Source organism: Protopterus annectens, chromosome 13.part0, assembly GCF_019279795.1.
Source record: "Protopterus annectens isolate FY-2018-M chromosome 13.part0, PAN1.0, whole genome shotgun sequence".
Lineage (NCBI taxonomy): Eukaryota > Metazoa > Chordata > Ceratodontiformes > Protopteridae > Protopterus > Protopterus annectens.
Genome location: NC_056747.1, coordinates 204243497 through 204260380, shown reverse-complemented (window position 1 = coordinate 204260380; position 16884 = coordinate 204243497). Strand labels below are relative to the sequence as shown.

Below are 16884 nucleotides of genomic sequence, written 5' to 3'. Positions count from 1 at the left end.
AAAACATTGTGTGGATGAAAGTATGGAGACCACTCTATATGGAAACTCATGAGAGCAAATGATGACTGGAATCAGAAATGTAATGCCATAATTATGAATGTATGTAGATTGGGGTATGACTTCCTTGACAGGATGGCCACAAGATAAGGGTAGTAAAATCAGTGTAGAGTGGGGACCTGTTTGGAATATCATTAGCAGTGGAAAGCACATTTATCGTAGCTACCATGGCATTTCAAAACTCAGTTAATACTCAACCATTTTGTATTGAAGACACATTTTAGTTTTATGCGGACTGGTGGGAAAGTGTATTGCAGGCCTTTAGACCATAGTTACAGCACTCCTGGCCTAGAGTTTCTTGAAGAGAGCAGGAAGAACTTCTTTGGGCATGTGGTAGTGCTTTCTTTGGGCATGTGGTAGTGCTTGGGGAATGAAAAAGCCTGCACTCTGACATCTCTGTTTGTGGAAAGTCTTGCATTTTACAATGGGTCACAAGAAACATTTCTTCATCAACATCTGCCTTTTCAGTTTGCCAGCTAGTGAGTTGGACTATGCAGGGAATTCATTGTAGATGATTATTCTGAAAGCCCCCATCCAACTCTTTCTTTGTTTCTCTATGGTGAGGGTATAAATTAGTTTGTTTTTTCTTGTTAGTCATGTGACCTCTTCACAGTCCTAGAACACTCATAGACATTGCTGGCAAACTGCCAGGACCCTTTCATTATCTATTTTTCCATGTCCAGGATAGACTCAGCTTTTCCAAATCAGAGCTTTTGCTATTGGATGAACTTTCCTTTCCTTTCCAGCACCTGAGCATAGACTTCCTGGGAGGGGCTGAGGTCCATGATCTCTGTATATCTAAGTAGAATAAAGGGTCCTGTCTCCATTTACAATAATGGATCCCACCACCTCAGTTTCTCAGTCAAAATGTGCTGTCCCTGCCTTCTAATAACAATAACAATAATAAGACATATAAGAATGATATCTTAACAATGTCATAGGTTCATAGGTTAGTACTAGGCTAAGTGCCCTTGTGGGCCATTTTAAGCCTAGCCAATTACCTCATGTCAGAATCAAACCCTGCACCTTGCGTTTGTAAGGCAGACACCTTAACCATTATGCCAATCTCCTACCCCAAAAGCCATTTGGGATTCTAAAAGCCAACTCTGGTGGGACTCGAACCCACAACCTTTGAATGCCTTTTACCATTTTACTAGAAGTCCAATGCGCTATCCATTGCGCCACAGAGCCAGTGGAGCTCATTTTCAGACCAATCTACTCTCATAGCCTTGCCATAGTGCAAATGGTTTCATTACTGCAGTGACTTCATCTATAAAGACTCAGTCCTGCGTCTTCCTTCAGCCACTCCAGCCTCAAAGCTGAACATGACTGTGGGCCTCAGGAGCTTCTAATAATGTTTCTTCACCCTACAGACTATGTATTCAGATGGGGGCATCATTTCTCCACATTTGCTGAGAATATACTCTTCAGAGCTCTGTATCCTGTTCCCCTGGTCACAGAATGGTTTGCCAGAACTTCTTTGAAACTACCCTGAAGAAATTTTCAATAACATCACAAAACATTTCTTCTATCTCTTTCACTCAGGCCCTCACTTTACTGACTACTGCCATCCTGGCTTGTTGTTACTTATAACTTGTAAGTCAAATCCTGAGCTCCCCCCCCCCCCCACACACACACACACTGCTTGGAAGGCCTCTTTTTACATCTTCCTTCCTCCAGACCCTAGGATTACTGTCATCATACCTCTCAACCTATTAGCAGAAGAATTCTAGACAAAGCCAAAATTAATGGGATGCCAAAGGCCCAAAATCAGGGACAGATTTTAAATATTGCTGTTATAACCTTAAAATGACAGCGTTTCCATTGGCATGCATTTTCTGAAGGATATGAAGCCTGAATCTTAAATGTCTGCCTTTATTTAGTAACTTTAATCCTCAATGATGTGCCAGAAAAGCACACATTATGGGGAACAGACCATAAGTATGAGGCAAAAATCTGGACATTCTGTTAAATTCTGGACAGTTCAGAGGTAAACTGTCATGATAAACAATGAGCACGGTTTAGACCAGCTCCTTCCTATCACCTCAGTTGATGAGCTCTTTAACAGCATCTGATCAGACTCCATGTTCCTGACTTCAGTATACAGGAGAATATCCTCATATGGTGGCAGATGAACTCATCTTCTACAGAGGCATCTCATCTGCTAAGCAATTCCAGGACATTCTCAATGTACATTATATTTTATAAGGTCTGTTTATTGCCACACCAGTAGTTTCATTCAGCTTAGTGTCACGTTATGATCGGATGACAGTTTAAAACTTGACTTGACCTGAGTTAATAGAATATATATTTAACCTCAAGTCTAGCATGACATTCTTGTTGATTATCACTGTGGAATTAACACAAACCCCAGTTTTACTACCTGAACTATAAAATATTGAAAAATAGAGCATCTCTCTTATCTCATATATTCATTTTATGCCTAATGTCTGGGACATGACCTCCAAAATTTATACAATCTATTACCATTCTTTTACCTAACATATCTCACCCAAAAACTCACTAATATTATAGATCCATAGCCCATATATGCCAATTAACTAGTACATAAAAAAAATTAGAATATAAATAAATCCTTGAATAAATCCAAACATATGATCTTATAACAGACAGACAACATGGATTGCACACTACATTCAATACTTAGGCTGTAGTCTTATCACTTATCTCAAAATATACACTAACAAGGGGAAGAGACTGCTTATCTTTGTTGATTTAAAAAGGGCCTTTGAAACTGTCAGCCATAACCTCTTATTAACACAGCTCAAAGTCTATTTGCCTGATTCTAAAGGACTTGCTCTCAGTGTGACTGTCTTACTCTGGTGCAAACATGTTTTATAGACAGTCTTTAGACAGAGAAAGTCATTCACAGCAAGGGCAATTGTTTTTTGGAATCTGGCCCTATGGCGTTTATTTTGAAGTAATTACATGTTAAAAGAATTAGCTGTACAACAGAACATTCTCCATCATAAGTCACAATTCCTATATTCCAAGAGGATCAGTCACTAACAGTGTCCCACAAGGCTTGGTGTTAGGCCAACTTCATTTTCTTAATTTACATAAAGTCCCTTCCTTGGAACCTGCCCAGTTTAAACTTCAGGATGTATCCAGATGACATATTGCTGACAGCAGTACATAAATCCACCATTCAGCAACCTACAACATTGCAAAACAATTTCTCTTCTATTTGGAATTGGCTTACCAAAAAGAAATTAGCCATAAACACTACCAAACCCAATGTCATAACATATATAGGGTAAACTGCAAAATATGTCATGCCAATGCAGGGTGCTGCCCAATATTGTGACACAGTTTAAAATGCCATGATTCTAAGAAATGGATAAAGCAATGATTGTACATCTGAGGAGGCTGCAAGGCCCCATGGTTATCCACAGTTCCAAGAAATGGGATATCTATATCAGTTCAGGTCACAGTTTAAGTAAAACTTGTAAATGTTGGTAGACAGTGCCTAAAAACGCAAAAGGCCTATGGAGCATGCCTCCTGTGCAGCATTTTAAGTTATATTTATTTCACATAATGGTATATTTAAATAATGAAACAAACGTCTTGAAAGTCCAGTCATAGGATGGGTAAATATTAATAACATAGTATTTAAACAACATTTTTGAAAGAAACTTTCTAACCTCCTAATTTTATACCCTTCCAACATGATCTTTACATTGTAATTACAGTATGGCAAAGACTGATAAGTCTTCATTGCCCCCACAACAACACATGCTTCATTGTCTCTCTCTCTCTCACACTCTCTTTTCCATTTATTACCCTTACTACAATAATTCATGACATCTATATTGCATTATCAGTATTTGACACAACTCGGTAATCTCTCAGCTATATTTTTTACTACCCTGGCCAACATGTATAACAACGCATGATGAGTTCTTATTGGACAGCCACAAACTGGGAAGTCAGATGTCTCCTCAGTCACAGGTAACTATGGAAATAATTCCTGTCTGTGGTGTCACTGCATCTTACTTCTATGCCTGTACAATCCCAGATTATATTAAAATGGTCTCACCTTCCTGCAGAAAGAAAGATCCACATTAATATTCTTATCCTAGATGTCGATCTTCATTATTCATCTTGTTATGTAAACAGAAACATCATCACAGAAGCCACCGCAAGTTGTATTAAAAATTACTATCATTGAAAACATAATTCATATTCAGTAAAACATATAAGCTATTATATGTTGCACCAAGATATGTAATTGATCATCCACACTAACATTGGTCTGGAGAGCTAGCATGATTTCCTAATAAAAGCTCTACTACCTGTTATTAAGACCCTTACCGTAAACATAGTGTGCGATCTACGTAAACAAATTCATTGTCTGGGCAAACAAATGTAGCTCAAAATTATTTATACCGTGGTATCAAAGTAGTCACAAATGCTGTCTGCATCAGTATTTAGCTCTTCAAGAATATGATTTACTCTATATATAATATAAAAACCTGAAGCAGATAGCTCACGACAGAGTTATGGTTTTAGTACATATAAGTTTTCACATACAGCACGCTTTTTCAAGTTACATTCATATACATGCTCAGATATATCCAACCATTGAAACATTTACATAGGAAACAAGTCAGTGAGGTGCACATGTATGCTCTCAGCAATATATCAATAAAGATATCTTCTTTCATGGATGACATGGCACTTATGACCACAGACTTGTTATGAGGCTGACTGAAATATAAAGCTACAGAATGAAAAGCAAGAAAAATAAAAGTTACGTATTAATTCAGTAGTAAGGATCGACATGAAAAAAGCCAAAAAACTGAGTGTCATCATAATAAGGTAATCAAGGTTATAACACATCCATAAGGGTCTGTGGCATAATTTGTGAAAGTTATTAAATATGGATATTGATTCTTTAGTTCAAAATAACAGTCTGGGGATGGACTTCAGCCCTGCACTGAGTGTTATCCGTTTCAGTCCATTTTTCCCATTTTTGGTACATGGGGTTGGAGTGTCACTGACGGCCACCTAGAGCCAAGGTTTGCAACACCGGGTGGTTTGCAACCCTGATGCAGTGTAACCTTGACCACAAACATCTACAAAATCTCAATCACAAGAAATCAGTGAAGAAAAATGAAAACTGCTTAAATGGGAAAAATTATTAAGACTCTTCTCCGCTCCCAGATAAGAAAATTATTTATTGCAGACCACAAGGTGCAACAACCTTAGCATTTTTATTTTAAACCTTGGGGAGGACTGTGCCATGAACACTTTCTTTTGTTCATTAGTAATTTGTCATATTTGTTTTTAATTCTATGTTGAATATACATCAGTGAATTTGTGTTGCATGAAACTGCTTTCAAAGAAATGTTTTATGTCATTGAAGACACTGCACTGCCCACAAATTGCAGTTGTATGTTCCCCTTTAATGGCGTGATAGAAGTGAATGCATACACGCATTGCTATGTTTAAGATGGCTGCAATGCTCTAATAGAAATGTACTAAACACTATGTATGTGCATCAGTAATGTAGATTCAGTCATAAAATCCCATGACCATCTTATATTTTCAGATGTTTATAAACATATTTTAAATAATTTACATTTATTTTTTTTCTTGTCCCTTGCCACTGACTCTTATCACCAAAACGTATACATCATGTAAGATATCACTTGCTCATATAAAATACATCACTTTTTTGTGAAAAAAAAAACAACAGTTACACAGAATTGTGTTAAAAATTTTGCACAGTGCACATAGTTATGATAGTATAGGGTAGAGGACCTGAAAACAATATCTAGCTGCTACAGAACTCTGTAAAGTTATAGAGTTTATCCTAGACAGAAGAACAGTTACAGCCTGAGATTATATTATGTATAGAACACCAGATTCCCTGTTTCCCTGTCTTATACACTTTGAAATCAATAAAATGTGTTCTGCCAGTGCATTTGTTGCAACAAATTTCCCCATTTCTTGACATGATAAATTATCTCGCTTGGGCAAAATGCATGGGCCTTGGTACTAAACTAACGCTAGCAACTCAGTGGGAAGCATGCTTAAGCTACTAAAGATCTTCACGGATCAATAGCCTAGTAAGTACCTATGAACCTGTAAATCTATGTAAGCCTTCTGCTGTGAGGAAAAAGGCCAAACTGTATTCTAAAACAATGAACTCATTCATTGAAGCATGGAGTGGCCAGAATGTACTTTTCTAAAAAATAAAATAACTACATTTGTTAAACAGGAATGCCTACTGGACACATATTCTTCCTTTTCAGGAATGACTTGCTCATAGACATACACAGGAAGTAGACAGATGCTGTGGGATTTAAACCCTGGACTGTTGAAGTGCCTAGGCCTAGAAGTACATAGACGTAAGCCTCTTTGCTAAAATGTTAGACAGAAATTGCAACTTCTATGCTGCTGATGATCATTCAGTGCATCCTGGATAATCCTGTTATGAGACGTAAGATCTGAGGTCTGGTACCTCAAAAGATCAGGCTCATGGAAGAAAGGTGCATTTAAGGCACAAAGTCTCTGGCCTTATTTTTGTTAACAGCTTTGCCATATGCTCTAAGTGGTATAAGGCTTGATCCTGGTCCTCTCACTTATACCTTGCATGTTTTATAGATGGTTAAAATATAAACAAAAAAGGGCGGGGACATGGGGTGGTTAACATGGCCATTTAACATACAATCCCTAAAAATGTCATTTAAATTGTCCAGTCTGTATATTGATAGCAGCTATAAATTCCCACATCCGTTTTAATTGTGCAGTGCCATTTAGCTAAATCTGCATGATTTAGAATGTGAAATTCAGTGTTCAACACATAAAACAACAATGTCAGAGATATCAGATGTTCCAAAAACAAACGAAACAGAATCCAAACTGGCCTTAATCTTATATTATAAAACATAAGCGCTTTCAGGTTAAAAAACCCTTCTTCAGACAAACTTCACATAACAATAACAGTCTTTAAATACTAAAACAATTTTAAAAACAACCAGTCACTTTCTATACTTGACCCCTCTTTACTTTAGGGCTGGTTTTAAAGATACAGAGCTATTTAACCCAGGTGGGTTATCAGCAGCTAACTGTATGATTGTCAATGACACAGAGTCTGCAGAATAAAGATGAATGTCACCCCCCTTTTTTTCATCTGTGAACATGCAGAACCATCTTAATTCTGCATACTCTGTGTCATTAACAATGCACCCCCCCCATAGGCTTACAAGAAGTTCGAGAGGAGTCCTTAAGGGAAGCTAAGAGGCTTACAAGAGGTTCAAGACGAGTCCTTAAGGGAAGCTAAGAGGCTTACAAGAGCTTCGAGAGGAGTTCTTAAGGGAAGCTAAGAGGCTTACAAGAGGTTTGAGAGGAGTCCTTAAGGAAAGCTACGAGGCTTACAAGAGGTTCGAGAGGAGTCCTTAAGGGTAGCTAAGAGGCTTAAAAGAGGTTCAAGAGGAGTCCTTAAGGGAAGCTAAGAGGCTTACAAGAGGTTTGAGAGGAGTCCTTAAGGGAAGCTAAGAGGTTTACAAGAGGTTCAAGAGGAGTCCTTAAGGGAAGCTAAGAGGCTTACAAGAGGTTTGAGAGGAGTCCTTAAGGAAAGCTAAGAGGCTTACAAGAGGTTCGAGAGGAGTCCTTAAGGGAAGCTAAGAGGCTTACAAGAGGTTTGAGAGGAGTCCTTAAGGGAAGCTAAGAGGCTTACAAGAGGTTCGAGAGGAGTCCTTAAGGGAAGCTAAGAGACTTACAAGAGGTTCGAGAGGAGTCCTCAAGGGAAGCTAAGAGGCTTGTGTTTTGCTAGCTATCAGATGTTAGTAAAGTAAATTTTCTCAAATGCAAACAGCTGTCATTTTTATAGGTACTTTACACTGAAAAGCATGAGAAGTTCTTCAGCAGAAACTAGCTCAAAGCTTTTAACCTTTGTTTTCTTATATTTTTAATTACTTTCTGAGTACATTGAAAACAGTGCCATATCACTGAACCTTACAGACATGAGTACTGCCTGCGAAATAGGATTTCCAGCACCTCTCATTGGCATTTTAAGTTTTATTCACACTAGTTAAATACCCATAATTCCAAAAACTTCAGTTCATTGCTGTTCTGCTTCAGCTAAGGCTTAATTTTGTTGGAAAACCATCTGATCTCCACTAATCATCAAGGCACTGTGATCTGGAATCTCATGCGCCTAGAACAGTCTCCAACGGTTAAATGAAGTGGGACATGGACTCGGTAAGTAATCTATGATGAATCAGGCAGAAAGCCATCTTATGATCTCAGAGGTTAGGAAGAAAGATGAGGTTGTGATCTCTGGAGCGTGTGGCACAGGGGGAATTGGGATTTCTTTAGGTGTAGCATTTCAAGTTGGGCTCGGTCAGATATGGCTTTGTAAGTCAAACAGGGATCGCCTCTAATTAGTCGATAAGAGACTGAGAACAGCTGATGTTTCTTGAGTCTGTCCATGTAGGACATGTGTTTAAGGCCTAGTATCCTTTTGTGAGGTACTTTTGTGGCATTTCTAGCTGTTGTAGGTGCTGGTCAGGTACATGCCAAACAGGACGTTATATTCAATGATTGGTCTAATGAGGGATGAGTAGAGAGGGATCATTACCTCTTTCTTCTTGGATGAGAAACCGTTGGTTATAAGATGTGCCATGTAGACTTTCTGACCACAGTGGCAATGTGGTGGTCGATGGTGAGGTGGCTGTCGACCTGGGTGCCCAGCTCTCTTATGGCCCCTTCAGTGTTCAGTGGGCTCCCACCAATGTGATAATTTATGGGAACTGAGATTTTCCAAAGGGGATGATAATGCATTTTTTGGCGTTAAGCTTCAGGCCATGGTTCTGACACCAGTCATTGGTCTCAGAGAGGCCCTTTTGTAGGATGTCTGCATCACTTGGGGAGTTGATAATGACTCCTAGCTTGTAGTCATCAGCGAACTTGGTCAGCCAGAGTCCTTCTGTGTTGGCCTGAACTTCTGAGAAGTAGATGCTAAACAGGAGAGGGCCCAGGACTGAGCCCTGTGGAACTTCATGACTGATCGACAGTCTGACTTGGAATCTGCAACTTTCATTCTGTGGGTCCTGTCTGTGAGCCAATTTGCAAACCACCTAATGATGTAAGGATTGATGCCTAGTCTGGTGGGTTTATCAATGATACCTGAGTGGGGAATGGTATCAAAGGCCTTGGCCAGGTTGCGGTAGGCTGTATGCACTGCCTTACCCTCATCCACAGCCTTGGTGACTGCCTTGAAAAATTCTACCAGGTTCAGCAGGCAAGAGCTCCCTTGGACAAAGCCAGACTGTGTGGGGTCAAGAGTTTGGAGATTGCCTATATCTTTGTTAAGCAGGTCCATGATGATGCGCTCCATAGCTTTGCATACCAGACTCGTCAGACTAATGGGGTAACAGTTTCCAGGGTCTGTAGTTCCTCCCCCTTTATGGAGTGGGATGACTGTAGCAGTGCACCATTCGTTAGGGACATAGCCTGAGGTAAGGCTGTGATTGAACAGGGCACACAGTTATGGTGCCAGTTTGTTTTGTAGCTCATGTAGGATGCAGCCAGGGATATTATCAAGTCCCGTGGACACTGAATTCTTGGCTTTGGGCAATGCAGCTTTTACCTGTGCCTCAGAAATGGTGGGTACCAAGCTTTCTTCTGGTATTGTTATAGGGCCCTTGGGGGGGAGGGGTAAAGTTGGCACTGAATCTGTTGGTCAGTATGTTGGCTATATCCATTGGCTCAGTATAGGAGGTGCCATTGTGCAATAACTCAAAGCAAATATGGGTATTGTCTTTGAGGTTTTTGATATAGCTAGAGAAGGCTTTGTGGTTGTTTTTGGTGTCAGCCGCAATTCTGCCTTCATAGCTGGCTTTAGAGGATTTGATAAGGGATCTCAGCTTTTTGTTGAGACTAATAAGGGAGGTTTTCCAGTCTTGTGACTTCATTTTTTATGCAACAGTTTCTTCCTTCTGTTGTAGAGTTTACTGATGGCTGGGGGCTACCAGATTGGCTTCCTTTTTTTGGAGGAGAGCGTCTTGGTTCTATTCGGTATGGCAAGGTCCATGCATTTGCTTACGTGAAACACAAGAAAATCCACGTAGTCACAACCACAAGTCAAGAAGAAGAAAAAAAAACACCGTGGAAGCCAGAAATGATCTGCTGGAATTGAATCAGTTTAAAATGTATTAGTACATGCTTGTACACTGCATTGGTGTATGATTCGGCAGTCATGCAGCTATTTTCCATTGACATGGGTACTGAGAAGTTAGCCACCTCTGTTTTTAGGAGCCCATAGTCGGCTTTAGAAAAGTTTTTCAGGGTGGTCACCTTAGCAGGGGGTGTAGGTGAGATGGAGATTTCCATGGTGATCAGTTTGTGGTCAGATTTAACCATGGAGAAATTGACTATAGGTGTGGATCAATGGTCTCCCATATTGGTTAGAACCAGATCGAGGATGTTGCTTCCTCTAGCGGGGGTCAGAATGAGCTGGTCCAGGGCACTGGAATTAATAAATTCCAGAAAGCATTGGGACTATACATTGGTACTTAAATAGTTTTTCCAGTTGATGGAAGGGTAGTTAAAGTCACGCAGTATGAGAGTATTGGGTTGGACCTTGATAGATCCCAGGGTGCTTAGGAAGTTGGAGTGAGAGTGTGGGGACATGTTTGGGGTTCTATAGCAGTCTATGACTTGTATCACCATCTTACCTAGTGTTAGTTGTACCTGAAGTATCTCGGATGCATTATGCTGGGCTACCAGTCTAGAGGTGTCCATATTCTTTAAGAATATGGAGACACCACCGTCTTTGGAGCTTCTGGCCATATTCTGGGACTGAAAGGTATGGAATGAGTTGTAGCCTGGAAGCACAGGGGTGCTTTTTGCCTCTTTAAACCAGGTCTCCATTACAGCACAGATGTCGACATTCTCCATTTTGAGGAGAGCTTCGAGCGAGTGCATCTTGAGATTTAGACTTCTAACGTTGAGCAGCATGATCCTCAGACTGCATTTGTTTGCAGCTGTTACAGTGTAATTTTGGTCTTTGGAATACTGCCTAAAAAATGCACTATAGGGGTGACAAGAGCCTTAGCCAGTACCCAGAATGCCAGGGGTGACAGATGCAGGCCGTCTCTGGCAAAGCATCGAGGTGTGTCGATCATGTCGTCTCAGGCAGACAGATACTGGATCCCCTTAGAATGACACCAGAAACTTAGCCAATTGTTGATGTCAATCATTTTCTGCTTGTACTGTGGTATAATTCTGGGTGACGGTAGAATACTGCTCAGGACTAGGGTCATGCCTGCCTGGGCCACATAGTACTCCAGGGAGGTACGTCTCAGGCCATCCATACCCACATGGACAATGACTGAGTCATATTTATACTTGTGGAGTGACCTGAGTGCATGTGTTATGGGGTGGGTCCTTGTTCTCCTAGTTCAACCTAGTGGGAACATCTTTCTCTCTTTTGCAAAGTGCCTAAAATATTATACAGAAACATTAAAAGATAGCACGTAAAATAACATTTTATTTCAGCATTCGTTCAGCTTAGCAGTTTTTCTGCTTCTTAGATATAACATTAGAGGGAACTTCTCTATTAGACATAGCTCAGCTGAATCCCTCAGTCCATCTGTCATTTAGGCTGCTATAGCAGACGCAAGCTACTACAGTCTCTCTTACATCCTTCCGAACAAGTTTTAGTACTTAGAACAAGAGTGCAGGCATATGCTGTGTATCAGCAGAGTGTTTAAATAATGCGTTTGTTTTCTTCATATTTCTTTTGAACTATCATATAAATACATTGATGTAGTTTTCACCATGCATTGTTTTTTTTCCTAACTAATGCAAGCATGCAGTTCATCTGGCTAAATCTCCCAAACCTTCATTGTGTCGTCAATATAGCCATTCAAATAATAGTTCTTTCTAGCTTTCAGATGTGTAAATACATAATGACATTGACATACTTAAAATAATTACAATGGTTATATCTATGCCTGCCAACTTCTTTTCTCAAGAATTATATGGACAATGCCAAAAATAATGGTGGCAAAAGCTTAAAAAATCAGGCTTGTTTTATAAACATTACTTTAATCTACTTAAAAAATAATAGAACAACATGTTTTGCATCAATATGCATTTCCAAAACATCATTGACTGTAATCTTCAGTGATTAACCAGAAAATCAATCTTTTTACAAGGGAAAAGACAGACGTAAGAGCAAAATTGGAGACTTTCTGCCAAACTGAAGACATTGATAATTTTGACTTTGTTTGAGAGTACCACAGTCATTCCTACTCAGCTTTACAATATTCAAGGTAAAATGTCCTTCAAATGTTGTCCCATTCTGTGTGGAAAGTGGAGCTGACAAGAAATTAATACATTAATTTCTCAGTCAGAACACAACATATCCAATGTTTCTAATTATACCCTTAGTCTGGTTACACACAATGTCATATCTCCAAATAAAATTTTGATTCTGGATAGGTAACAGTGGCACTCCTTCACCCCAAAGCTGAGGAAAAAAATCTTTTCAAGTTAAGTCCAGGAAAAAAAAACTTGAGGACCAAAATTAAAAAAAACCACAACCTAGCTCCTTGGTACAGTTACTATAACACAAAAATTAGTAAAAACATTAATTTAAGGAGCCAAAATATCTGCCCTGGTTTCTTAAATGAACCCCAGTACTGAATCTGTGCCTCTTCTTCAAGTGCCAATCACATCCTCTTACAGCTTGCACCCTGGACAGCTGTCTCCTTCACCCTGTCCAAGTTATGGTATTGGCAGGTACACTATGCTGCAGATTATCTTCTACAAACCCTCTGTCTACACCCATCAACCCTGAGTCAGAAGTCACCTGGAATAAATATAACGGTATACTAACAGAGTATTAAATATGACAGTACACTAGCTAAGTGATGCTGGTGGAAAACACAACACAGTACTTAAGCTCAGTACTTAGGAAAAAAGAGATGAATATGTTGCTACAGTCTTCAGGAATGCATATAAGGTATAATGATGATCCAAACCACTTTACTGTTTTCTGTGTGCTCTTTTTAGAAACATGGTTTTGATCCCAGTGGGGAGAGCACACCCTAGAAGTGCAGAAGGCATCCATATGTATATTCCCTGTTGTTCCTGAAAAGAGATGTCTAATATAATACCGGACATGCCACTTCATGTCACAGCTGGCACAGAACAGGGCGGCATTAAGGATGACATTAATTTTATAATCTTCTCAGAAATTATATTCTTTAATTTGTGATATGTTAGGCAATTGAATTGTATAATGTATGTCACTTACTAGAAATATTTTGTGACAAAAAGGTTTTCACTACAAAAAAAATATTGCCTAGTTTCAGACAGGTCACCATTAATCATTATTTACTCAACTTGGAGCAAACTCTTAGTGTAAGTAAGCATTGTATTTCCTTGTCATTAAGGTAAATTGATATGGTAAAGAAGATCATTTTAACCAGGGAAAGCTTACCTTAAGCAGGTGAAGTACATAAAAAATAAGTATTTCTGAAATGGATGGAAGGAAGATTGGACTTTGGTGAAGATAACTGCTGGGAAAATAATTTCTCATTGAGTTTGACTGTATAGAATATTCACAATCCTGGCAACCACTCCCAGCAAATGTGTAGAGTTTGATGTAATGATTCATATTATTCATGTACAAAGGGACATGTTTCCCTTTTTGTAAAACATGTTCAGACATCAGCATTGCTGCAGTTTCCTTTGTAACTCTATTGAAATGCTTACGGATGTTCTTCACCTTTCTTTCATACTGTATTAGTCATTAATCTTAAAAACAGTTGGCGAATATGTTTACTTCATGGGTCAGGAGGAGTTGTGCTTACTGTCTTTAAATGCTGTGGTGCCAGGTGAAAAGATGTCTATAATGATAAATGTGTGCGGTAGCTTGTTTGCAACTCATGCTTTAACGATGCAGCTACAATTTATAGCTAAAACTTGCATCGACTGTAATGAAATGTGTGCAATGTGTGTCAGTCTTGCAGAGGAAGCTGTTTTAATATTTTAGTTTATTGAAGTGTAATACAGAACTGTAATGACTAGTTTACTTTAACCTACATTGGAAAGAAATTCGTACAAAAATAAGTAGTGCTGGTGAAGGAATTAATAGATGCTCTGTACCATTGTAGAATAAAAGAAAGAGAGAGAAATAATAAAAGAACTATTAATTGGGCTGTTCTTGGTACTAGTTAAGTTAGTTAAGGAATACCCTATTCACTTCATCCATCACACAGGATGGATTGATTACTGAGTGAACAGTGATAGCAGAGCAGTAAATAAATTGTAAAACCCACAGAACAATGCCGACTCAAACAGCAACTGCCAACACAGTTATACAGACTGGACCTGGATCCTTCTTTTCTGAAATCCGTTTTCATTGAACAAATTTTTATTTCATTACACATATCCTTTTCACATTCCGTGTTGCTCATAATCTCTGGAATCAGGCTCTGACAGTCCAAGCAGAACAGAAGATGTTTGTCAACATTAATCAAACACCAACTCCCTTTTTCCATTTTGTACCCATAACGGAGTCAAAATGATTGCTCTCGACCATAGCCAGCCATTGTATGAAAACTGAAGAAGTGTGTATTCACTATGGGAGACACTCTAATCAGCACCTCATTAAACACCCTATGAAACAATAAGGACTGTTGAGCATAGAAAGACTAAACTGTACCATGGAATAAATATATGATCTTAATATTCAGTTAGTTTTTAATAGCAGGTTTCACAGAAATCTGGTTCAGAAAATCAAGGCTAAGCACAATGTATCAGTAATTAAAAGTGTACATCAGAAATCAGTGCTAACATGAGTACAGCTGCATCATTACTGACAACAAGCGTAGGTGAAACGGAGCAATGAATGTTCTTCAAGTGGTTAATGCAAGGGGCTCTGTACAGGTAAAGGTGTATCAGTGCTAAGTGAAAATGCCAGTTTCGTACAAATTAGGAATATGCCGCGGTGGTACAGTGGTAGCGTTGTTACCTCAGTCACAGCAAAAGGTTCTCCCGTTCGATTCTCAGCGTGGCTTGAGAGTGCCTACTGTGTGGAGTCTGCATGTCCTCCCCACAGATGGGTAGCGTTCAAAAGACTTGCGTGCGTAAATGAGCATGTCTTCGTTGAAGGTTGAGCAACGAGCTGGCACCTCAGCATTTCGTAAAAAAATTTACTGCCAATCATTAGCGGACCAGAGTTCCGCTGTGGTGACCTCTTACCGGGAAAAAGCCAAAAGACCAACAACAACTGTCTTGGGAGCTTTCACGAAAAACTAACACTGTCTCTTTACTTTTGTTATTGTGCCATACTGCAGTCTGTTCTTTCATTTCAGAGTACACATTCACAGATACAGATAAACAGTATACACCTGAAGAGAAGTTAGGCCTACTGAAATGCTTCAATCACTGGAATGTATGACAGCAACTCTTCTGATGGATAAGAGTCTGGCAGGGCTGATGCATCCAAATGTTGGTTGTAATAATTTTAACCATTACTATCAATGAAGTTGTTGGCCACAGTGGTGCAGTGGTTAGCATTGTCGCCTCACAGCAAGAGGTTCTCCAGTTTGATTCTTGGTTGGAGCACCTTCTATGCAGAATCTGCATGTTCTCCCTGTGGTCGAGTAAACTTTAAAGACATGCAGGTAGGTACATGATTTTGTGTGTGTGCCTTCTGTGAAGGTTGGGCATCAGGCTGGCAACTTGACACTGTAAAAATCATTGCCAATCAGTAGCGGACCAGTGATCTGCAGTGGTAACCCCTAACTGGGAAAAGCCAAAAGACTATCAATGAATTTGCATTTAAATGCACTGCAATCCATGTGATATGCCAATAAATCACATGTTGTACGGCACAGGAATAGATAATACCATAGCGTTCCCATATACAAACTACTGAAAGGCATCCTGAAGCTTGAACAGTAGCCACATATATATGTATATATATATATATATATATATATATATATATATATCTATATATATATATGCACACACACACACACACACACACACACACACACACACACACACACATATTTTACATATATATATATATATATATATATATATATATATATATATATATATATATATATATGGATTCAGTATGTAATTTTGAAATACTGAAATCCTGAATTTCAGTATTTCGAAATTACATAGCCAAAGACACAAAACACAGAAACCCTAAAACCGCGAAATTCAAAATCCCGACGCGAGACTACAGATACAGCACACACTAACACATACACACCACTTCCCCCCAACTCAAATATAATATCCTACACTACAGATAAGCAGGAGGCAAGCCCCCTGCACACCCCCCTACTTATATGTACTAACTCAGAGATTGCACAATCAGACACAAACAAGCAACTCACTCCCACACATTATACACATCCTCGCACACATATATCACAGTCAAAACACACACTGACTGACATTAAAGCCCCTAACCAATAGACATACACATACATACATACATACATACCCAAACTCACACCTTACCATTCACACACCACAACACCAGAAGTGCTAATTCAAAATCTCCGTACTTCAGGATTTTGAATTTCGCGCTTCTGGTTTGCCGGTATTTCAAGACTTCGGTATTTTAATTTTGAAATACTGAAATTCAGGATTTCAGTATTTCGAAATTAAAAAGGATTAAAGACACTGGACTGCTTCCCTACCATTCTGTACAACTATAAAAGCATCAACATTGCATTTTATCCAACAAAGCTCATCACTCATTCATGTATAATAGTTCCCTTCCACAAAACACTCTGCAAAAGACAGATA

The 16884-nt window shown here is 39.1% G+C and overlaps 1 protein-coding gene and 1 non-coding gene across 2 annotated transcripts in view; both read right to left on the bottom strand.

Moving 5' to 3' along the window:
• The window catches only part of LOC122787872 (mucin-16-like), a 262498-nt gene that overhangs the window by 235316 nt on the left and 10298 nt on the right, over positions 1–16884 (bottom strand). The gene's annotated exons all lie outside the window — the stretch shown is intronic.
• On the bottom strand, positions 1159–1248 carry TRNAR-UCU. Its single transcript is given in 2 exon segments — positions 1159–1194; positions 1212–1248. It is a non-coding gene; the product is annotated as a tRNA-Arg (tRNA).